Consider the following 25,007-nt stretch of genomic DNA (forward strand, 5'->3'; position numbering starts at 1 on the left):
TAAATATGCATGTGGGCCCATTTTTGTTTAATTGGGAAATTTTCATAATTTGGCCCGTTATGGGTATATTTGGCATATATGTCGTATGTGTGTGGTACTACATTACTATGTGAATATATTTGGGTTACTTAGCACATGACGATCCTAGGGAGCAAGCTAGTGGGAAAGTCACAACGGGACTCATACTTGACTCAGAGTGAGTCAAGAGGTATATTGGGTATTTAGCACATTATCGGGATATTGGGTAATGAGAATGATTATTTGATGATATAGTGGGAGTTAGTGAGATCAGGAGGGAATTCTGGGAATTTTGACTATTTTACCCCGAGGGGCGTTTTTGGGACCGCAAGCATTAGGATTTGCTTGAGGTTACTTAAGCTCGAAGTAACCTGTCAGAAATATAAAAGAATGTTATGAACATTCTCTTTCTCTCTCTCTCTCTCTTTCTCTCTAACCCGTTCCCTTTTTGACACCGTTCGCATTTTCTAAGGAAATTCGAGTTTTAGGACTCGGATTCAAGCAAGGATAAAGGCATAGCGATTCTAAGGAAGATTAGAAGTTTATTAGCCAAAGGATTTAATTGGGAAACAACTCAATCAGTTGTAATCCAAGCTTGAAGTTTTAAGTTTTCGAGCTTTTAAGCCTTGATTGGATTTTTACGTTTTGAGGAGTTTCTGATTTGATTGGGATTGGGATTTCATGGTTTTGGGAAATTAGGATGTTTGGGAACTTTGTTTTTGGGATTTGGATATGTTTGGATAGGTTTTTGGAGCATTTTAAATGGGAAAAAAACATAGGAAATGGCTGAGTTAGAGGTTGGGTTGCGACCATGTTCTAGCAAGTCGCGACCTAGGTGAACCCAGAACCAAGAGAGCTCTGCCTTGGGGGGGGGGGGGGGGGGGAGGGGACACTAGAGGACTAAGTCGCGGTCGGCACCCTGAAGCCCAGGTAGAGGGCTCTCTGTCAGGGAGGCGCGCCGTGACCCCCAGGATCAAGTTACGGCTCGCCTGTGCAATTTTGCCTAGGTTTGGTTTTTTAGATGTGGGAGCTTAACTCTAAAGGCTTGGGATCGATCCTACTACCCGATTTGGTAGGATTCGACGTTCCGGAGGCTAGGATTCGGTCTGGAAGTATTTATTTACTCATTTTTTATGGGATTCTATATTATGGTTGTGACTAGGTTGTTGCTAGGGGCTTGGCAACAGGATTGTGCTTGAGGGTCGTTTATTGGTAACCTGTGCTTGGAACAAAGGTAAGAAAACTGCACCCAATATGTGATGCATGTGATACATGTGGTTATGGCATGGCATGAATTTTGAATATGGAATTGATCAGAGCTTGAGTCTCTATAATTGTGCATGATTATGATTATGCTTGCGATTATTGATTAAGCATGTTGAATGCCTTATATCTGGATATTTGACATATGATATATGCATGTTTGCATTACCTTATTGAGAAAGCACTAACTTATTAGTTAAGAAATGGCAATGGTGTTTAGTAGTGGTCGTGAAGCTCTGACTTATCAGTCATGATCGACAATAGTACTGAGCGATGGTCGTATGGAATTGACTTATGAGTCAAGAGCGGCATTAGCATATTGAACGCAGGCCGAAATGATTAGATATAATCAACATGAGCATCAAATGCTTGACCGACCTATTGGTCGAAGAAAACTAAAGCGCTTGGCTAGCCTAACGCTAGTTACTCAGAGTTAGGGCTAAAAGGCTCAGGATACTGGAACATCTCATGGCTTAGGGCACAGGACCCCAGAATGACTTAATAGTCATTTATTCAGAGCATAGGACCCAAGTAATTTACTCAGGGCACAAGTCCCCATTTATTTACTCAGGGCACAGGACCTCAGTCATTTACTCAGGGCATCGGACCCCAGTCATCTATTCAGGGCCCAGGACCCTAGTCATCTATTCAAGGAACAAGACCTCAGATTGACTTAATAAGTAATCAACTCAGGGCACAGGACCCCATAATCATTTATTTGTACTTGCATGCATGCATGAATAGGGTTATTACTGCTAGGCATGCTTATTATGATTTGATGACATAATATTAACTGCTTATGAGCATGTGTTTGAGTTTTCTTGCTGAATCTCGACTCACAAGTGCTATGTGGTGCATGTAAAGGTAAAAGAAAGTTGAACCATCCTTGAGTTGGAGAGCTTAGGTGACAATGTGTACATATGCGGCTGCTCGACCACCACGCCCGAGGGTTTAAAGAGGACCTAGGGTTAAACCCTATTTTTGCCGCTTAGGTCGGCAGGTTGTAAATCTTTTATTGTATTTAACCCTCTTAAATGTATTTTGGGATCCCAATGTATACAGTAAACATTTTAGTGAAACATTGTGTCTTTGAACAAAATTTGTAACCCTAAGTCGTTAATCACATTTACTTACACGATTATGGCCAAATGGCTCGGTTAGCGAGTTTAGCACTATTTAAAATACACAGAGTAACGGTCCTTGGGTAGTAGGGTGTTACAGCAGGGGCATCACAACCGACGCCTCTGGGGTGTCTATTTGAGAGTGCTCCGTCACCCTCTGTCGCTTCTACCTGAACAAGTCGGACAGGCCCATGGTTTTTGCACAAAGAAACATATAAGGTTAGTCTTCGGAAGTAAAGAAAGGAAGCTATCTATAAAAAAAAACATGCATGGAAGACACAAAATAAATCTCCTTGGGAGTCCCACCACGACAAGGCTCCTCTAGGTGAAGAATGGAATGGGAAAACTCACAGACAAGTCGGCCCATTTCTTGTGTTGTGTTGGGGTCATATTGACAAAACCATATCGCGTGCATGGACATCACCTCGTTCAAAGGCAGAAGCCCTTGGGGGTGTTTCCTCCTCTTTAGATGGTGGAGAAAAATGTCGATAAGGTCTTGGTAGTCCTGACACTTCCTATCAGTTCAAGGACGCTCTAATACATGCCCACACTCGAAATGTGATGGCGAGAATAAGGAGTGGTCACCACTAGTTCCCTCCCCTACGTGACAGGCATAGTTAAAATTTATTGGGGATTTACCTTGAGGAAAGAATGATGATTCGATCCCAGCCTCGAGCTTTTTGTCTTTTTTCACCTCCGTGGTGGCTTCGATCGCAAGTACGCTCTCTATTCGCTCCTCGTGGAGACACTGTTCGTACTCATACTGGGTCTTCGCCACGATATACTGCGTGTGGAGCCTCGTCTCGTTAAGTGATTTCTTTGAATCACGAAATCTGGTGGGGGCAACGACGCTTATCCTTTGATCCTCCTAAAGCAGGTCATACTGTCGAAGATGGGCCTTAGTGACAAGAAAACTAAGATTCTTCTCCTCCATGGGTAATGTGTTCAATTTCTTGAACCTTTCGTTGTAGGCATCAACAAATGGTGTGCGCCAGAAGGGACCTAAAAAGAAAGGGTTGAGGCTAACGAAAAACTACAAGCAGAGGACTAATAAATTGAATAACTCGAGAGGTGATACTTACGAACCCTGGCGAAGTCCAAGAGAAGAGTCGGGTTGGTCCGCATAGGGAATCCACTTACCCAGAAGAAATGGTCCTTGTAGTCCCTCGCATACTTCTCATTGCCCACAGGGTCTTGTAGTTCATCCCCGAGTACGTATGCTTCCTCAGTGTGTAGTACCCATCCCAATCATCCTTCCTCAGACATGGTCAGAAGCTGTAGATGTACAGTATCTAAGCTGGGAAAGGAACGTGCCATTTCTTCCTCTTGTACAGAACGAACAGCCCGACCAGCACCCAATATCTATTTGGGGATAGCTAGAATGAAGCTATGGCGAAAAACTTTAAAAAGTCGACGTAGTACTGTTGCAATGGCAAAGCTGCACCAACTTGGAGATTGTACGTGCTCCAGGCCCCGAGGCCGTGGACACTCTCATGCACCCTCTCTTCCTTCTAAAACAAGCGCACCCACATTGATGTGGTGTCCACCCACTGACTGCTTTCCGCCTGTTTTCTCTTCTCAGGAAGTCTTCCTGCCTCTTAGGTCATTTCCAGTACCTCGGAGTCGAATGCATAGAATGCCTACTGGTGTAAGTGTTGAATCTCCTCAGACATCTGAAATAAGAAACCAAGAAGTTAGTGTCATGACCCAAAGAAAATAGGCCAAGGACGAGAACCCCTAAGACTATTGCTTGAGAAAAAGAAAAAAAAATTCTAATGGGACTGGGGTGTCTTCGGGGCCAAAGGATGGTCGCCGAAAAGCACCACCGAAAACTATGAACATCGCCAAAATCTAGGAATTTTCCAAATTCTGGTCGGATGTCCAAAAATGCAAAAAAGTCGCGTACTGAGTGTAGGGGACCATTTAGACCATTTTTAATGTCGAAATGTGCCCAAAAAGATACAAAAGAGGTCGAAATGACCTCTAAAGTGCCAGTAATACAAAATCTTAAGCGTGCAACTAAAACCCTCAATAGAATTCAAAAATAAACACAAAACCTAATAGGTGACAGAAGTAAAACTTACTCTAGATGAAGCGCTTGTATGTGTTAAAGCGAGTCCTGACTCTAAAAAACTGCTTGTCGTCAGACTAGAAGTACGATGATTCTCGCCAACCGTCCAGAGCATTGAGAACTCAGAAAATGGGGAAACTTTGGGAAGCAAGGAGGAGGAGAAGAAGAAGAAGAGAGGGGCTGAGAGTTCTGGGGTCTTGAATTTTGGATGCGAAAAGTGATTTCTGAGAGGTGGTTATCGAGGTTTTATACTTGAACAACTTGTGGTGGAAGCAGCTCCACCCCGACCATTGATTACCTACGACTTAGGCACTCAATAGTAATCCAACAGTCAGACTCCAAAAGGCGGGCATCATGATCATTAGCATGGGAAAAGGATGCATCATATATAAAGCGAAAGGACACCTAGGGTATGGATTAGACGTTTTGGGTAGTGGAGTGGACTCCTCATTAATGGCACAGATTTATGGGCCCAACAATAGGGATTCGACACGTGGCACTAACTTTTCCAGGAGTGACACCATGAAGATCCCAAGTGTCACTTCCCAAAGACCTTTCAAATTACTCCTCTCAGACTAAGTCTCCAGTGTCCGAGGACAAGTGAAGACTTGGGGGGCAAATGTTGTCCGTGTTTTCACCATAGGACCGTGGCATTCGTAAGAGGAGTAATTAAGCTCGAGTACAAATGAGGTTTTGTACTATGGTCTGGCCAGACACAGATGTCTCCAAGTGAGGCCACACCTCGAGGTCTGTCCTCAAGGCGTCTCAAGGTGAGGCCACGTTCGATGACCCATCTTCAAGGAATGGGTGCTTCCAAATGAGGCCACGCCCCGAGGTCTATCCTCGAGGTGCGGATGTCTCATGGCGAGGCCACGTCTGGTGATCTATCTCCTCGGTATAGATGTCTCCAAGTGAGGTCGTGCCCCGAGGACCATTCAAATGGTCATCGCTCTCTTTATTCGCCAATCTCCCAGTCTATGATTATTGTCCTTGGATCTAGAGTGGCTGCCAGGTGTCAATCGTCGTAGCTATGGCCCACCAGATCATCTAAAAACTTTTTGTGAGCCTTGATTAGTGGTGTCGAGTTTGTACCCTTGACAATTGGCATTTCCCACAACACCGCTTGACATGGATGAATGTGCACTGTATCCTGAAATGGTCAGATACATGCTCACCATGAAGTTGGTGGGCAGCTTTCTGCAAATGGGCCCCGTGCAATCCGCCTGGGCCCATGGTCTTTGTTAACGAATCCATATGTAATTAATTAGCAGTTTACTCCCTAAATAATGGGGGAATGTGTATTATATGTTCATTAAGGGCATTAATGACTCAGACCTCTATAAATAGGGTGAGGGTATCTCCTTGCAAGGGGTTCAAAATTTTTGGCTAGTTACAACATTGTAAACTCAGAGCAATATATACGCTTCATGAGACTACATTGAAGCTTGCTCAAACAAGCTTCTAACTCTCTAATATCAAAGACTCGTGGACTAGGGCTCTTTTATAGCCTGAACCAGGTAAAATCTCTATCATTTTCTTCTAAGTTATGTCGAGTTCCTAGATTAAGTTGATATAGAAAAACACAGTCAACAAGTATTATGTTCTTGATACTAACATCATTTTTTGTAGTGTATATTATTAATTACACTTACAGAAAATTTTGAGTAATATACTAGCTTAAAAAGGAAAAGAAAAAAATACATATTTATTGTCAATGTCAATGGGGCATTATACCTAAAGAAACTATTAGCTAAATAGAGGAAAAATTGTTGTTAGAGGATATCATGGGATGACATTATATTTAACTATCATCCCATGTATGCATGAGACAATGGCTCTTCATCAGTTGTCATCCATTCGTGTACCGTGTATGCATGAGATGATGGTTCTTGTATAACTCTCATCTCGTGGTTTGTATAGGAAGTCACACGGCATTGAACGTTAGTTTTCGGTCGATGTACAAGTGTCAATACTATTATGATTGGTTAAATACATGGTGAAATTGATTAGGCACAAAGAGGTGCAAAACCATAATGATTGCACAAAGTCAACAAGTGAGAGTTGACTTTTGATATATGCATTTATAAATTATCTTTTTGGGTCCAAAGTATTTCTTTGGAGTCTATAAGAGTACCCAAAAAGTTTGGGAGAATTTGGGGATGTTTTGAGACAAGTTTTGGAGATGTTTTGAGACAAGTTTTGGAGTGCCAAGTCAGTGGGATCAGCAATGCGCTCTAAAGAGTGGATGAGGCGACGTGCTGCCTGGGCTGTCTGTACTAGTCAGTACAGTGTTGTGTTTTTGGCTCCAAAAATCAAATTAAAATTCTCTGTTCTAATTGGTTGAGTCTAATGAGGTTCTTATACTATTTAAATGGTTCATTTGAGTTAATTGGTGACTTGATCACTCACCTCTTTCTCTCTCTCTCTCTCCAGCTTTCAAGATTACTAGTTTTCTCCAAGATCTTCATTGAGAAAGCATAACTTGTATGATCAAGGCTTGTGAATCCCAATATCATTCAATTGTTGTAACTTCAAGCAATTCCAATGAGAAGGCTAGGAATAAAATTTTTTGGACAACAAATCTTTATTTGTGTCAAGCCCTTGTAATATTTGTGGTTCACATAAAATCATAGACTTGTGATTTTATGTTTGAAAGTTCTTCTTCAACAAAGGTCAACTCTTCATTCATTTATTGTGTTTATGTACTTTGTGATTGTCTTCCATTACAGTTAAATTACTTGTCATTATTGCTTTGAATTGTAATACAAAATCAAAGTTATTAGCCTTAAACCCATTCATGTACTTCAATTAAAAACTGGCATCTCGTGTCAATTTTGTAACATTGTTTCGATGTTATTTGGACAAAATTTTGATGAATTAATCTTGAATTTGTTAGATTGTTATTTTGCACACCACCTTAGTTAATTATGCATTGTTGTACACCTCCTAACAAGAAAAGAAAGAAGAGAGATGTATGGTGTTTGAAGTAGAGAGAGAAGAATTGAAGTTATTTTCGAATGAGCATTACTTAGAATTGAATATAAAAGTTTAAAGCTTTCTCACTTGTTTCCAATCTATTATTTCTAAAACATTCCCCGTTCAAATTAAATGCCTTCTTATCTTAATAATACAAGAATAATATCTTAACGCTAATATAAATATAGTTGATTTATTTGAAAATTAATTTTAATTAAATCTGAGTACATTTCATTGAATTAAAATACACTTAAACATTTTTTTATCAGATCTTGACTTGCCAAATAAAATAAAAGTTATAATTTGTGCTCAATAGAATTTTATAGCGCTAAATTAAACCAACGAACAATATCAAAATAAAATCAGGAGTGCTAAATTTTAAATAAGAATACTGTTTTTCATTAATAATAGTGGAGTTAATTCTTTCAAAACTCAACTTCATTCTTCTTATAGTAACCTTTAGTTAGCCTTATTAACTAATTCATTTTACTATTTTAGGAAAAACTTCTCTTATAAATACAAGCTGCACCTCTTTTACTGAATTACTTCTAAAATATAATTTTACACAAGAGAAAGTCAGTATCAAGGGCACTGAGTCCATGAGAGCAAGTTTGAGCCATTGAAAGTGTTGTTGGAAATTAATGAGCTCGGTTGTCTTGGGGTACACAGCTTGAGTGTGTGATCTTGTATTGTGAGAGACTTGATATTTTCAACTGTGTTGAGGTGTAAACTGTTTGTGACTTTCATAATGCATCTTGTCATGAAGCTCAAATTGGATGAGGAGTAATTCTATGTGGATCAAATTGATCCTTATCATTAAATATTATTTTTATGTACATAACACGCAATTGACTAGATTGTACTCAAAGTTACTAACAATCAATAGGTGCTAAAAAGGGATCGGAATAAAAGAAGATATAAGTTCGCCCGACCTTTCAAGGTTGATTGAATTAAGTCTCAAGAATTGGGAATGGTCGTATTTTGCTAGATCAAAGCTGTCAAATAACTTATCTCCACCGCATTTGATGGGCTAACATGCCGAATCATGATAACTCTTTCTAACATTTTAACTATTTTACTTTTGTTTATAAATAACACTTTACTGCTATAAAAATTGGCTTTTTAAGATAATTTTTTTAGAGCACTCACCTAGATGTCAGTCCTAAAAATATTTCTTAAAATTTTTAGGACACTTCATGAGAGTCTTTAAAAAAATATATTTTAAGACACGCAGTGAAAGTCTTAAAAAACTGAAGAAATTTGAGCGGGTGAAGATTTTTAAGGACACACTTTGAGTGTCCTAAAAGACTATTGATGACTCTCAAGGTGGGCATTAAAAGAAAAAATAAATTAATTAAATCTTTATTAATAACTAAATTAGAAAGAAAAAAACAAAGAAAATACTTGGAGTAATAAAATTAAAGTTTTACAAAGCTTTCTCTTTTAATTTGAATTATTATTTATTGGAAAATAATTAATAACAAATAATTAAATAGATAATTGGAATAAAACAATCAGAATTTAGATCTCCCACGTTTCTTTCTCTCTATATAATTACAATATCTATTATTATTATTATTAAAAGTTGAAACCCTATTCTTTCTCCCACACATTCTCAGCCGCTTCCCTCTCTCATTCTTTCTTTGTTCTCTTCTCTCTTCTCCTCGTACCCATTTCATTTTCTCTCTGCCTTCTTCTCTCACCATCTACCTCGAAGTGGACCGGTCGGCAGGCTAGGCTTGCAGCGGGGGATGGAATGGACGGTGGCTGGATGGACAGCGGGCTAGGCTTACAGCGAGGGATGAGTGTATACATCTATGCTTGGCAGACTCAAAGAGCAATAGTCCATTTTTTTTCTTTTTGCTCTTTGAGTCTGCTAAGCATAGATGTATACACTCATTCTTTGGCTATAGGTTGTTGCAAGAGTAATTAGTATATTTAAAATTTTATATGTCAATTGGTATTATTATGCATCATTCATCTTATTTTTAGGTTTTGTTTATTTTGTGAGATCATTCTATAATATATTTTGATATTGTTGTTTTGTTCTATACATATTCATAACTGTTTTCATAATCTACTAACTTCCTCGTGATCAATAAATAGGCTAATTAAAGAAAATGATATTGAAAATATTTCGTTTGCTAATGAAGCTTGTATAATTTCCTTTGCTTTAGTATTTTTATGATACTTTTGGCTATCATCAATATCTTTATATCTTTATAGTGATGGTGGGTATTAGAGTAATTGTTGTCTAAGAATCATTTTGGACTTTATAGCTTTGACATCTACTTGCAAAAAATTTATGATCCTGTTTGAAATGCATGCATTAATTAAAGGATTAGGTTGGCTGGAAAATTTTGTATATACTCATATGTATTATTATGTGTTTCTATATACTTTGAAGATCTATATTGTATATACAAGTAAATAAGTGTAGTTAGATTGTTTAGTACATTTTACTTATCAGCCACAGGATGTTTATGGTTTGGAGGAGCTTGCTATAATGAGTTCTGTAAGTACTACAATTTTTTTGGATTTGAATATTGTTAATTATTATAAGATTCTTTAACATTTGTGGTCCTTATGTGAAATAACTGCAGATTATGAGAGAGCAAGAGAGTACTACTATAGTGAATTAGTGACCTTGAAGAAGCGGACATCAAATGATGGGTTGATGCTAGCTGAAGGAGGCTAACATAGATGGACTTGATGGGAATAAATGGTACAAGCATCGTGTAAGGTTTATCCTTTTTGCTATATTTGTAATGCATAATGCAAACATCAAGATTGTTTCTTTTTTGGAATTGGGTAGAAGTTCAAAAATTTTAATGTATAAGTTTCATCATTATTCATATTTGTTCCAAAATTTATTATTTTAGATTTGTAACTATCTCATGTATAAGTTTTGTTATTTTAATTTATAAGTTTTCTGATTTGTATATAAATATTTAATTTAAATCATAATTTTTAATTTAAAATAAATATATATTATTTTTTTTAAATTAAAAATATAACTTTAAAGGTCATACATTGCGCACCCTAAAAATCTTCTTTTAGGGCACACAAAGAGAGTCCTAAAATTTTTATTTAAAGACAGTCAATGAGATCTTTTAGGATACGCAGTGCGAACCCTAAAAACATTCTTTTAGGACTCACAACTCGCACGCTAAAAATATTATTTTAAGGCTTGCAACGTGCGCCTTACAAAATTTAACTTTTTAAGGCTCTCTCAAATAAAGGACTCGCGGGGGGCATGCCCTAAAAACTAAAAAGTATTTTTTGTAGCAGTTTCAAGGGTCTAGAAATGGGACATTAGACTCATTGTTCACTCATTTCACATTTCTTAAGAGATCTTTGAGAAAACCTTGTGTGTCAGAGTGCCTTTGTCCAGGTATCCCAAGAGATTTCTTTTAATTTCTTTTGAGGCTTAGTAAATAAATTCATGGAGAACAATTTTGATCTTTTCAATGATATCAATCTATAATCTACCCCTATCTAAATATATAGATTGATATTGCTTGCAAACATTTTTTATCAAACAAAAATTCATAATCCGTTCTTGATTGTTTGTAGGTAAGCCTCGGAAATTCCAGTGATCAGAGTAGAAATAAGTTATATACCATGTTCTTAAATTTTTTTTTTTTTTTTTTGGTCAAATGTTCTTAAATTTATATATACCATAAGCTTTTTCTATTCTTTCGCTAAACCATTGCTAAAAAAACATAGAAAATATAAAATTAAATTAAATTAAACAAAACCAAAAACATATACATGAGATTTCTCTATTCTATGTTGTGGTAGATATCCATTCTTCCCAATAATACCTTAAATAAATCTAAATAAATAACAGACCACCAACACACTCATTATAATATGTATTTGTCTCTTTACTACTACAATTCAAGAATGACAGTCGTATGGGAATAAGAATTAAAGCGGTGCTATAGTCTCATGATTAACTTTAGACATGTAACTTTAGAAAGCGGTTCTAGTTTCTTCTAAAATAAATGGGTACGCAGTGTGAGATAAAAAAGAAAATAGAAATGGGTATAAAATAATAAAATAGAACTAAAATAAAAAAATAATAATAAGGCAGAAGAGAAAAAGGCACAAGGGATTTAAAATAGGTCTCTTGATTGCCGGAAAAAATAATGCATGGCTTGAAATACAAAGAATATTTAACAGCTGCAACTTAAAAAAATATTATATATTATATGGTTTTAAATATTGTTTATTTTTCATAATATTAATTTATTCTTAATATTTTATTGAGTAATATATAATATATAATTTTATTGCAAAGTGTTTTTAAAAAACTATTTTTAGAAAAAGTTAAAAATTAGCTTTTGTTTCTGCATAAATTACTCAACAAATTATTTTTTTACTTATTACTAAACATTGTACAATATTTTCAGAAAACAATTTTAACCTTTTTAAAAACTATTCCAAACGAGCCTAATTCACATGATAATGTGTTCAAGTAATATCCTAATTTATATGAATATATATTTGAGACAAATGGGTAAAGTCAAACATATAATAAACAAAAAGAAAGGACAATTTACTCTATTTTCTTATTATACGAGATATATCTGTCTATTGACCTCTTTAAGGGCCATTCATTATTGTAATTTCTCAAATCTAAGTTTGTCATTTGGAAAAAAAAAACAAAAAAGACAAATATTTATTTTATTCATTCTTAAGAAATACACAACAATGCAATAAATATCATTTTATCAAAGGAAAATTTACTTGCTCTTAAGCCATAAAGTATTTTTTTAACAATAAAAAGTTGCTTTGGTCACCATTTTAATACTGATGGTAGTCATCCTCAAAAAAATTTGAGCAAAAATTATTTAATAATTTAAAAAGTTGCACTTAAATTATTAAATAATATGTTTACCCATAATTTTAATTTAATCAATATTTTTAAAATCCTTAAAAAAATTTAAATTTTATTAAACAAATATAAATGATTGAAAAATATGCACTACACAACAATTAATACATTTGATTGGGCTAACCAGACACACAATTAGTCATTTTGCCTGTATCAATATGACAAGCAGAATAAACTTGCCTGACTAAGTATGCACCGGGACAGCAAAAACACGATCCAACATATACACAATACAAGTAATGTTGGAAAAGTGATTCAGCCACTTAAGTAAGCTGGTACACGTGTGCACTCTCCAAGACAGTTATGTTTTAGTTACAGCCTTTTAATTGTATATATATATATACTGTAAAGTTTAGTTTATTAATAACAACTTTGTAAAGCTGAGAAAAGGAGTTCTTGGAGAGCTGAGTTTAGTGAGAGAGTTTGGTGAGAATTTTGTTCTGTTTTGAGAGAAGAAAACAGGGCTTATAACTCAGGTGTTTGTGAGCTTGTCTCTGGCGTAATCTCTTTCTTTTGTAACACTCAGATTGAATAAAGTATATCAGCCATTTCTTGGCTGTTCAGACCCTTGGAGTAGGTTCATGAGAATGAACCGAACCAAGTAAACTCTTGCTGTTATCTTGTTTTTATTATCTTGCTTATTACTGATTCTTTTGTTTAGTTCTTGTTTGTTTGTTGTTTCACAACAAGTAATTAGTAAAATTGTTTTTTTTTTTTTTGTCAGGAGTAAATTTGTTTGAGCCAACACGATACAATTTTTGATTGAGTTCATGCAACGTGGAAGACTTTCGCATATATATGACTAAAGAACACTACTACCCGATCATATGCATACTCCTACTAGACAAATTAAAAATGTCTCAACTCTTTTTTTAATATTTGTTGTAAATTACTAAAAAAAACCAAGTTAGACTAGTAAAAGTCCACGGTTTACGAACTACATTTACAATATTATATATAAATTATGACAATAGCTGTTCGTTGAGTGCAATGCAATAAACCAAAAGCGTTGACAAACTCGACCTTTTATATATTCAGTTGCATATTCCCAAATAATACCATCCAAAACAACTAGTAAGTAAAATTTGATCATCAACAATGGAGATCAAGCATTTCACTCATCGCCATCCCTTGGATCCATGCGAAATAAATCAAGACGAAGAGGATCAAATCATGTGCTCAGGTTGTCAGCTAGAAGTGTTTCCAGGCTCATCAGCCTTCAAGTGTACCAAACAAAAGTGTGACTTCATCCTCCACAAGCCATGTTCTGAACTCCCAAGAGAAACTCGACACAGTTCTCATGCTCATCACCCTCTCACTCTCCACCCCACTCCTCCTTACATCTTCAATTGTGATGCTTGTGGTGGCAGTGGCGGAGGAGCCTTCGTCTACAACTGCTATGATTGCCGATTCGACCTCCATGTTCAATGTGCTGCCTTGGCTGATTCTGTCGTACGGGAAGATCACTGTCACCCGCTCCAGCTTGTGTTCTCACTACCACAGCGAAAGTCAATGGGAGACAAAAAAGTGAGTGGTCAAGACAGTGAGAAGGAAGATGTAGAAATGGAAAAAGACATTGAGGATGAACAGGAAAAAAAGGAGGACTGTCAGGACAAAGAAGAAGCTGCAAATGAAGGAGGAGAAGAAGATGATGATGATGATGAAGAAGAAGAAGAAAAAGAAAGAGAAGAAGGGTACCTTTGTGGGGTCTGTGGATCAGGTTTCATTGAGGAATATTGGGCCTATTTCTGTAATGATTGTGACTATGGAGTTCATCTGGATTGTGCAACTGCTGAAGCTGATCGTGATGATGCCGATAACGAAGAAGAAGAAGAAGAAGAAGATAAAGATAAAGATGAAGATGGTGATGGTGATGATGTTGTCGCAAAAAACATGAGAAAAATTGCTGTTCAGAAAATCATAATGAATAACCAGCGAACAAGAATGATCATAAGCAACAGTTAGCCATGATGAGTAACACAAGAAGTCATTTCAACCAGTTTTTCTTATAGACCATGGTCATGGCCAATTTCTTGGTATATATATGGTTTTATTTTAGTTTAAATTAAAAGTCATTTTATGTTTCTAAATAACTGTTATAATTATCTATGCAATTTCTTACTTTTGTAGTATTCGACTGATCTTCAGAAATAATAAGAAAATTAAAAATTCCTTTCTTCTTTTTCTTTCGGGTGGTTTTAGCCATGTTCAATTCTGTGTTGACTCTTATACAATGCATAAATGTCTTGTTCGTGTTGAATATACCAATTCAGCTGATGATTTTGGCAGCTGTGATTAAGTTGTTAAGGCAGTTAGTTTGTTAGATTAGTTAGAGTTTTGGTCTCTCGGGTTGTTAGTTTTTCCCATTAACAACTTTGGCTTTTCTCTCTGTAATTGTACTCTATAAATATGACTTGTAGTGAGAAGCTTAGTACAGAAATAAGTCATACTTTCAGTTCTTCAAACACTTGTGAATCTTTTTGTTTTCTCCGTTCTCTCTTTACTCTGTTTTCTCAAGTTGGTACTAGAGCCACTCGATCATGGAGTCCTCTTCGTCCTCTTCACATGGCTCCACTGTCTTCACCCCATCCAGTGTTCCATCTACGATGCTTCTTCCTTCACTTTGCTTGGATCGCAGCAACTATTTCTTCTAGCGTTCCCAAGTTCTTCCATCAATTCGGGCACACGATCTTGAAGGGATTCTTCTCGGCACTACACCTTGTCCTTCGGCCACAATTCCAAAAGCTCCTGGATCAACCACAAGGGTTAGTAGTCCTACTTTCACATCTTGGAATCGCCTTGATCAGTTCTTACTTTCTTGGTTGATTTCTTCTATCTCTGAGCCCATGATTGGCCATGTTGTTGACTGCAAAACATCGGTTGAGATATGGACTACACTTAACAATCTGTTTAGCACTCGTTCTAAGGCTAGGATGATTCATCTTATGACTCTTCTCCAAAGCACCAAGAAAGGTTCCATGTCTGTTGATGAGTACATGCTCAAGATGAAAAGCTATGTTGATGGCTTACGTGCTGCTGGCAATCCCATTTCTGAAGATCAGTTGATCTTGTATGTTCTTGCTAATCTCGGTTCCGAATAAAAATCAATTGTTGTCAATCTTACATCCAAGAACACTGTCTCCATTCAAGAAGTTCAATATATGTTGCAGAACATGAGATGCGCCTTGAGCTTACTCAGGCTACTGCTGCTCTTGTTCTCAATGCTCCAACAACAAACTTTATTCAAACCAAGAAGCCTCACAATGGTCCTCCTTACAGTCAAAATAGGAACTACTACAACAAAAATTCCAACAGAGGCAGAGGATGAGGTTACTCAAATGGAAGAGGTAGAGGCTATTACAATGGCAACGTCAATCGTCTCATTTGTCAACTCTGGGGCAAACCCGGTCACTCCGTTCTGAAATGTTAGCTACCATGGTCCAGATGATGCCCACCAAACTTCTGTTGAAACTGCTCCTCAAGCTCACGTTGCTTCCACCTCCACTCACAGTGATGAATCTTGGTTTCTTGACAGTGGAGCCACCAATCACATCACCTCAGATAGTGCCAATCTAATGACAAAGAACAAATACAAAGGTAAAGAAAAGCGTGTTGTAGGTAATGGCACACAACTCTCTATTGCTCACATTGGACCTAGTTATTTAGCTGCTAATAAATCTTTGCATCTTAAAAATATTCTCCATGTTCCATCTATCACCAAAAATATCATCAGCATTTCTCAAATTACAAAAGATAATGATGTCACAGTAGAATTCACTTCTGATTTTTGTCTTATTAAGGACAACATTTCAAAGACTCCACTTCTCAAGGGCACTCTTAAAGATGGCTTGTACCAGTTGGAGTCGCCTATTGTCAGTTCTTCCTCTAGTTGTTCGACTTCTCAGTCATCACATCCAGTTGTTTTTCTTTCTCAGTCCAATAATGTACCAAATCAATCCAGCTATAATAAGCATACTGCTGTAATAAAATTGTGGCACAATAGACTTGGCCACCCATCTAAAGTGATTTTGAATAAAGTTTTGAATTCATTGCAAATTCCCTCAACTCATGTTGATTTCTGTCATGCTTGTCAATATGGAAAATTACATCAATTTACATTTCCATCATCTACAAACATTACTAGTGCACCATTTGAAATTGTTCACTCTGATCTTTGGGGTACATCCCCACATCAAACTAGTGAAGGCTATAGATTTTATGTGCATTTCATTGATGACTATTCCAAATTCACATGGATCTATCCTCTCAAACAAAAATCAGATACCACCCGTATATTTCTTCAATTTAATGCATATGTTGAAAGACAATTTTCATGTAAAATAAAGTGTTTACAAGCTGAATGGGAGGAGAATACCGACCTCTTAAACCAATTTTAGCCCATCTTGGAGTCATTTTTAGACACCCTTGTCCTCATACTCACCAACAACAAGGTAGAACAGAAAGAAAACATATACATATATCTGAAAATGGCCTAACATTACTTGCTCAAGCTCAAATTCCACTCAAGTTTTGGTGGGATGTTTTTGTATCTGCCACATATCTCATCAATAGGCTACCAGCCCAAAACCTTGCACACAAAACTCCATTTGAGTATCTTTTCCATAAACAACCAGATTATTCATTTTTAAAAACTTTTGGCTATGCTTGTTTTCCTTTACTTAGGCCATACAATAATCATAAGTTTGATTTCAAGACATCTACATGCATATTTCTAGGATATAGTCCTTCTCACAAAGGCTATAGATGTCTCCATCCTTCAGGAAGAATTTATATTGCTAGAAGTGTCACTTTTGATGAAAAATGCTTTCTTTATTCTACACTAATCAATTCAAATGGTGCAGCTTTCTCTTCACCTCCTACGCAAGCCATCTATGTGCCTTTTCCTATAAATACTACAGCACAAATCTTGAGTCAACCTCACCAAAACAATTCCCAACCAGTCCCTCCTTTATCTTCTACTCCAAATATTTCTAGTTCTTCTTCACCTTGTATAAATAATCAATCTCCATCTGTTGACAGCCATGACAATATTAATCATTCTCCTCTTATTTCTTCTTCCCCACCACCCATTCCTTTACCAATCTCATTGCCAATTGAGCCTCCTAATCCTTCACTTCCCATTAATTATCATGCTATGCAAACTCGGGCCAAGTCAGGAATTCATAAACCAAAATTATTAGTTGTTGAACTAACTTGTCCTAACAACTCTTTTTGTGAGCCTTCTACTATTCAACAGGCACTCTCTGATCCAAAATGGAAGTCAGCTATGGAGCAAGAATATCAAGCTTTAATGCGTAATAATACTTGGTCTTTGGTCCCTTTTCACTCTCAGATAAACTTAGTACAGAATAAGTGGGTGTTCAAAACTAAGCTTAAAGCTTATGGGACTCTAGAAAAGTTCAAACCTCGTCTTGTAGCTAAAGGATTTCAACAAACCCCTAGTATTGATTACTTTGATACATTTAGCCCTATGGTAAAACAATCAACTATACGAATCATGTTTACTTTGGTTGTTACAAATGGTTGGGATATCAAACAAGTGGATATTAATAATGTATTTCTTAATGGAGATTTAGAAGAGACAGTTTTCATGCAACAACCAAAGGGTTTTGAGCATCCACAGTATCCAAATCATGTTTGTCAACTTCACAAGGCTCTCTATGGCCCCAAACAAGCTCCTAGAACCTGGTTTAACAAGTTGAAAACTGCTCTTTTGTCATGGGGTTTTACTAATTCAATTTCTGATTCTTCCTTATTTTTCTCCAACAAAGATGGGAATCTTTTGCTTTTTCTTGTATACATTGATGATATACTGATCACAGGGGCTGATTCTAGTCACATACAGCAGCTAATTCATGCTTTGAATACCAAGTTTGCTTTAAAGAATCTTGGTTCAATCAATTACTTTCTTAGATTTGAGGTTCATAGAACCAAGGATAGACTTTTTCTCTGTCAATCAAAGTATACTATTGACATTCTACAGTGCACCAAAATGGAGGATTGGAAGCCTTGTGCAATGCCCATGTGTCCTGGTTATAAGCTTTTTCTCAAGGACAGTCAGCCATTTCATGATCCCACTCTTTATCGTAGCACTCTTGGGGCATTGCAATACTTGACTTTGACTAGGCCTGATCTATCCTATGCTGTAAATAAACTGAGTCAATTTATGCAAGAGCCAACTATTACTCATTGGTGTGCTTGCAAACGGCTTCTGCGGTACCTTAAAGGCACTATTTCTCTTGGACTTGTCTTCAAACCAGCTGCCTTACTCACTCTAGAAGGCTACTCCGATGAAGATTGGGCTTGCAATCTTGATGATAGGAAGTCTACCACTGGTTTTTGTCTTAAGCTTGGGGGCAATCTTATCACTTGGGCCTCTCGCAAGCAGAAAGCTATTGCTCGATCTAGTACCGAGTCCAAATATCGGTCCTTGTCTACTATAGCTACTGAAATTGTTTGGGTGCAATCAGCTCTTACTGAACTTGGTATTGGTCTTCCTTCAACACCAATCATTTGGTGTGACAACCAAGGAGCTCAGATGTTAGTTTCCAACCTGGTTTATCACTCAAGGACCAAGAACATTGAGGTTGATGTCCATTATGTTCGTGATTTGGTTTCTTGGAACAAACTTGTTGTCAATTACATTCCTACGAAGCTTCAACCGGCTGATATACTAACCAAACCTCTCACCTTGCCTAAGTTCCACTTTCTTTGTACCAAACTGTCACTGGATACATCTCAGTGCAGTTTGAGGGGGGTTGTTGAATATACCAATTTAGCTGATGATTTTGACAGCTGTGATTAAGTTGTTAAGGCAGTTAGTTTGTTAGATTAGTTAGAGTTTTGGTCTCTCGGGTTGTAAGTTTTTCCCTGTAACAACTTTGGCTTTTCTCTCTGTAATTGTACTCTATAAATATGACTTGTAATGAGAAGCTTAGTACAGAAATAAGCCATACTTTCAGTTCTTCAAACACTTGTGATTCTTTTTGTTTTCTCTGTTCTCTCTTTACTCTGTTTTCTCAAGTGTTCTCCTAAAAGACACTTGTATGGAAACACTGAGACTAATTAGAATATTGTTCTTGTATGCATCACAAAACAAAACAAGATACGTTGGAATTTTTATGTGAACTGCTCACTCTAATGTCAAAATTAATTCAAGTTATGGGCAACTATATGTTTATATATTTGCTAAAGTCTCAATAAGCCCAATTTACTTATAAAAAAGGTGATAAAACTCTAGAATGAATAAGTAATGCTACGTGGCTATTTTGGAGAGAAAATAACAGACAGTGTCCATAAACACCTCTTATAATTTATAATTGTTATTTGTTTTGTAGGTTAAGCTCAATGCCAATTTACCAAGATTAAGAAATAAACTTCTTACTGATAATTGGTATACTTCTATTATAAATAGGATAAGATTATTCATTGTGAGTTGTTTGGTTGATGAGATTGTTTGTGTAAAATTGACAACATTAAGCTCGAATTATTCAATGAAATCGATCATGATATTCTTGGTTTGATTAATATGATTCTATATCTAAGGAGGGGCAAAATAGCTAGCATAATGATTACGACTAATCCCACTCAAAAACAAATATATATATATAATATAATATTGAAAAAATCTTTAAAAACGTCACAGTTACAGTGCGTACTGGTGCAGCACGAAATTAGCCAATAAGGCTATCACTACAACAAAATAGGAAATAGGAGTTTAATGACTATATAGGGGAGACATTGTAGATATTTAATGTCTCCCCAAGGGGAGACGTTGTTGGAGAAGCCATCATAAATAGCCCTACGATGACTCCCATGGGGAGACTTTGTAGACATTCAACGTCTCCCCGTGGGAGTCATCAAAGAGTGTACAGTTTACACCCTACGATGACTCCCAGTGGGAGATGTTGAATGTCTACAAAGTCTCCCCCTAGGAGTCATCATAGGGTACCTACAACGTCTCCCTAAAGACTCCCTATACATGTAATGTCTCATATCGCGAGTCATCATTGGTTTTTGTATTATTATTTTTTTAAATAATTAAATATATTGATTTTTTTTAAAATGTAATTAAATATATTAATTAAAAAATCTAAATTATATGCAAATTTAAATTGTGAATGTTTATTAATAAAACTTAAATATGTATATAATATGTTTTAGCTAGCTAACTAAACATACAAAATTAACAAATATTACACTAGCTAGCTAGACATATAGTAAGAAAGAAAAATAAACAACAACAAAAACTTAATACGTGGGACGATGACTTTCAACTATCGGTATCATATGGCTCGCCGAGTGTTGTCGCATTTCATTAATATGTACTAGTGTATATGGCGTAGTGTTTAGCTACAAAAAATACAAAGTAAAATATATTAGTTAATTATTATTATTTGATTATATATACTTTAATAATAAATAAATTTATATACATACCTCTTTCTTCAAGTAACGCTCAGGTCGTGAATGTTCAATGTAACCCTTCAACATTCTCATCACATAATATACACATACTACATTGTCTAGTTGGTGTGGACACTAATATTTAAATAAAATGTCAAGCAATTAATATAACAAAATATTAGTAAAATTCAAGTATAGATTTGCAAAATAATTAAAGTCGTAGTTACTTACTTTCAGTTGAACAATTTCTATATTATTTGGAATCTCGGGAGGTTTTGGTAGACTGGTCAGAAAATGGTTGAAAGCATTTATTATACCTGCCACAATTTCTTCACGGTTTTCCAGTTTTGAGTTCACCGGATCACAACAACAAACGTAATATGCATATGGGGCCAATATAATCAACATTCAATGCTCACTGCCAAGAAAAACAATACTAGATATAAGTCCAATGCAAATGTTATAAGGACTAAGTATCTGACAATAACAAATTTTTAAACTTACCCTTGGTTCCAAGGGACAAGCATAAGTTGTTCACTTGACCTTAATTGACGACAACCCTTGAACATACCTTGAACACGCTCTTCGAATGAACTTCCTTTAGTGGCTACAACATTAGGATTGACAAATAAAAACTTATTTTAGTGCCCATGTTCTACCAATAAATTGTATAATAACCTATTCAGAAGAAAGAAAAAAAGTCAAAAATATAATTTGGGAAATTTGTTGTTAAAATAAATCAAATAAGAAAGGTTATTAAAAAAAACTTGTGAAATACCTCATATAGCAAATGACAACTTCTTGTCCAATCTTTTCCATTCGAATAAATTGGAGTATGTCCTCTTTACATACGTAAAGACTTGACATACCCTGACCGAATACATTCTCTTCTATGCCTGGATTGATACATTTGTTGTCATCCCAACAAGATATAATATTGTATATCTGTTCCAAAGGACTAGTACTTGTGTTAGATAATCACTCAAACGTTGTATCATTTCTCATGTTCGTTGTGTTGAAGGAGCAATTGGTTGTTCTAATCTGTTATTACTTCTAGAACAAGTCTGTAAAATAATATTAATAATTAAAAAATTTAGAAAAAAATTGAAATATATAATAAGAAATATAATTATATAAGCATGATACATCATTTGTTCATGTATATCATCGGATACGATGACCAATTCGTCAGGCCACGATATAGGATGCCCAATAGCCTTAAATACTATGTACATATTCTTATCAGGATATGCAAAAGGAAGATGCGTCGCCGACTTAATAGTGTCCATAATCACCACTTGGTAGTTGTTACCTGACTCTTTGTCATGGGTTTGCCCGATGCAATAATATTGGATAGAAAACCAATGGCTAACTGGAAATTAGATACCTGCACATTATAATAAGTAGCATTATGTATATATGTGTGTATGCATATACATACATAGTCACTTTCAACTATCAAATTCAAATTACCTCAGGCACAAATGGTGTTGGTGGGTCGGACTGATAGTAAGATTGCGATGGTGGGTTGGGCACATAGCAAGATGTCGCTGGTGGGTGGGGCACATTGTAAGACGATGCTGGTGGGTCAGGCACATAGTAAGATGGCTCCTCACTTCATTGGGTCTACTTCATCGGTTTCTCAGTATCACTAAGTAGTGTCTCAAACTTATCTGGGTCTACTCCAGATCCATAATGTGCGTCATCAATCATATCATCTAATGGATCCCAATTCTTCTATACTATATTCTGTTAGGGACAATTCCTAGTGTGCAAAGAAGATTGCGGTAATGGTAGCATTGTATAAAACAATTATTGTTTCATATAAACAACTTTATATGTGGATCCTTTAATATGCAATATGTTAATCAACAAAATATGTATATGTAAAAATAATACGAAATGATCTACCTCTTGCAGCCTATCATGAATCCTTGAATAATTTCGTATATATTTCGATCTTCCTATCCTCGTCAGAGTACTCACGCCAGACGTTCTCTACACCTCAAGATGTGGGTGGGCACATAGAGAACAAGTCAAATATGTGAATCAAAAGTATTCTCAACACATGAGACTCTTGATTATAGGCTAAAGAGTAAGGTTTATCATTTTTGAGAAAAAGATAATCAATTTTTTTTTTCTAATTTCTCTTGTAAAACTGTCATATCCCTATTTTCTATCATATACAATATATCGATATTATTATCATAATAATAATAATAAAATAATAAAATTAAATTAATAATCTTAATGATAAATAAATGATAATTAAAGACAAAGTCTTACATTCCATTTTAAAAACCATTTTCAAAATGTTTTATTAATTAATTAAATAAAATAAAAAATTAATACGTGATCACTATCAGTAGTGGTACACGCATAGGGCAGTCCAGGAAGCCTAATGCGTGTAACACTTCCCTGACATAAGTGGATTTGATTTTTCATTCATATTTATTTTAATTAATTAATAATTAGAAATTCAAATAAGGTATCATCTTTTTAAGGAAAAGACAACAACTTAAATTTCAAAATTCAAATGAATTTCCATTATTATTATTATCTATTATTAATTAAATAAATATAATAATCAAAACCAATTTTGACTATCCATATTTATCCTTTCACACTTAAATAAAATAATTGATTAAAATCAACTTCTTTTATTTCTACACAATTTCAAAAATTGCATAAATATAATAATAAATTGTGCAACTTCAATTATCACATAATTACATATTTATTCCGAAGGATAAATATTCTCTCAAATAGTCCATTCACAGTTTGACCCTTGTACAAACTCTTACCTTGAATTGTGTTGATAGAGTCGCCCAGGTAACCTATGGACCAATAATTCCAAGCTCCAATAAATAAAAGATTATTAACCAAAACTCTATGATTCAATAATCATATTTATTAATCTCATGATTACTCCACTATAAATATGAGACTACACTCTTGAGAATTAAAGACATATATTTACTGAGTATTTTATTGTAACCATAAAATGTCCATTGATATAATCATTACATACATATTAATCCTCTATTGATGATTCATAAATAAGGGAGAATAAAATTACTGTTTTACCCTTTTAATTATATCTTGATTCCTAGTGTACCATTGACTTTACTAGTGAATGTTAATTCATAGTCTGATTAAAAATTTGACGTCAATAACCTTTTCAGTTCCAAAAGCCAACCCAATAGGGAACCATCATTCAATCTATAAGAAGGTATAGATTTCATATCTGTTAAGATATGTCCCCAGCCATATACATCATTGAGTCCCCAAAATAATAGTTCTTAGCCTGATCATTCTGAAAAATCATAACACATGAATCAAATGATCAAATGACATATATAGGAGTTCATAGTAACTTTAGGATTAAGATCAGTTTGTATATGATCATCAGTTGATGTTTATTATAGTACTACGAAACGACATTCAAACAAGTATTATTAAATCACATCTAGTCCAATTCTACATACTCTCAGTATGCAAAGTACCTCCACTAAAGTGTCTTACTACACTAGTAACCCGGATCTAGGTCACGTGCATTCATAATACTAGTGGACTATACTAGCAATAATTAATCTAAAGATTCCATAACTTTATTTCATAACAAACTATTTAAGTCCATTGTCTCAATCTCGATCCTCTCATACCAATATGAAATTGAGACCACATAGATGAACTTGGGAATTTTTTTATATTTACTTAATATTATTGACAATAATATAGTACATAAGCTACATATATACAATAATTCAATTCATTCATTTATTTCATTAAAACCATTGTCAACTTCAATTGCTTTAAGGGAACATTTCCCAACAATCTCCCACTTGCCCTAAAGCAAATGAGGCATTTCCCTTAACCACATGCTTCTTACATGACCCTGAAAATATTTAATAGATAAAGTCTTTATGAACAGATCTGGAAGATTATCTTCAGAGGCAATCTTCAAGACAGTAACATCTTCTCGGTTGACTATCTCTCGAATCAAGTGATATTTCCTCTCGATGTGCTTTCCCCTCTTGTGACTTCTGGGTTCCTTTGAATTAGTTATTGCCCCACTGTTATCACAATACAAAACAAGTGAGTTATCCATACCTGGAACAACTTCCAGGTCAATATAGAACTTCCTGAGTCACACAACCTCTTTAGCTGTTTCACAAGCTACTATGTATTCAGCTTCCATGGTGGAGTCTGCAATACTGGATTGTTT

The sequence above is a fragment of the Humulus lupulus genome, chromosome 6 (genome assembly GCF_963169125.1).
Source record: "Humulus lupulus chromosome 6, drHumLupu1.1, whole genome shotgun sequence".
Taxonomy (NCBI): Eukaryota; Viridiplantae; Streptophyta; class Magnoliopsida; order Rosales; family Cannabaceae; genus Humulus; species Humulus lupulus.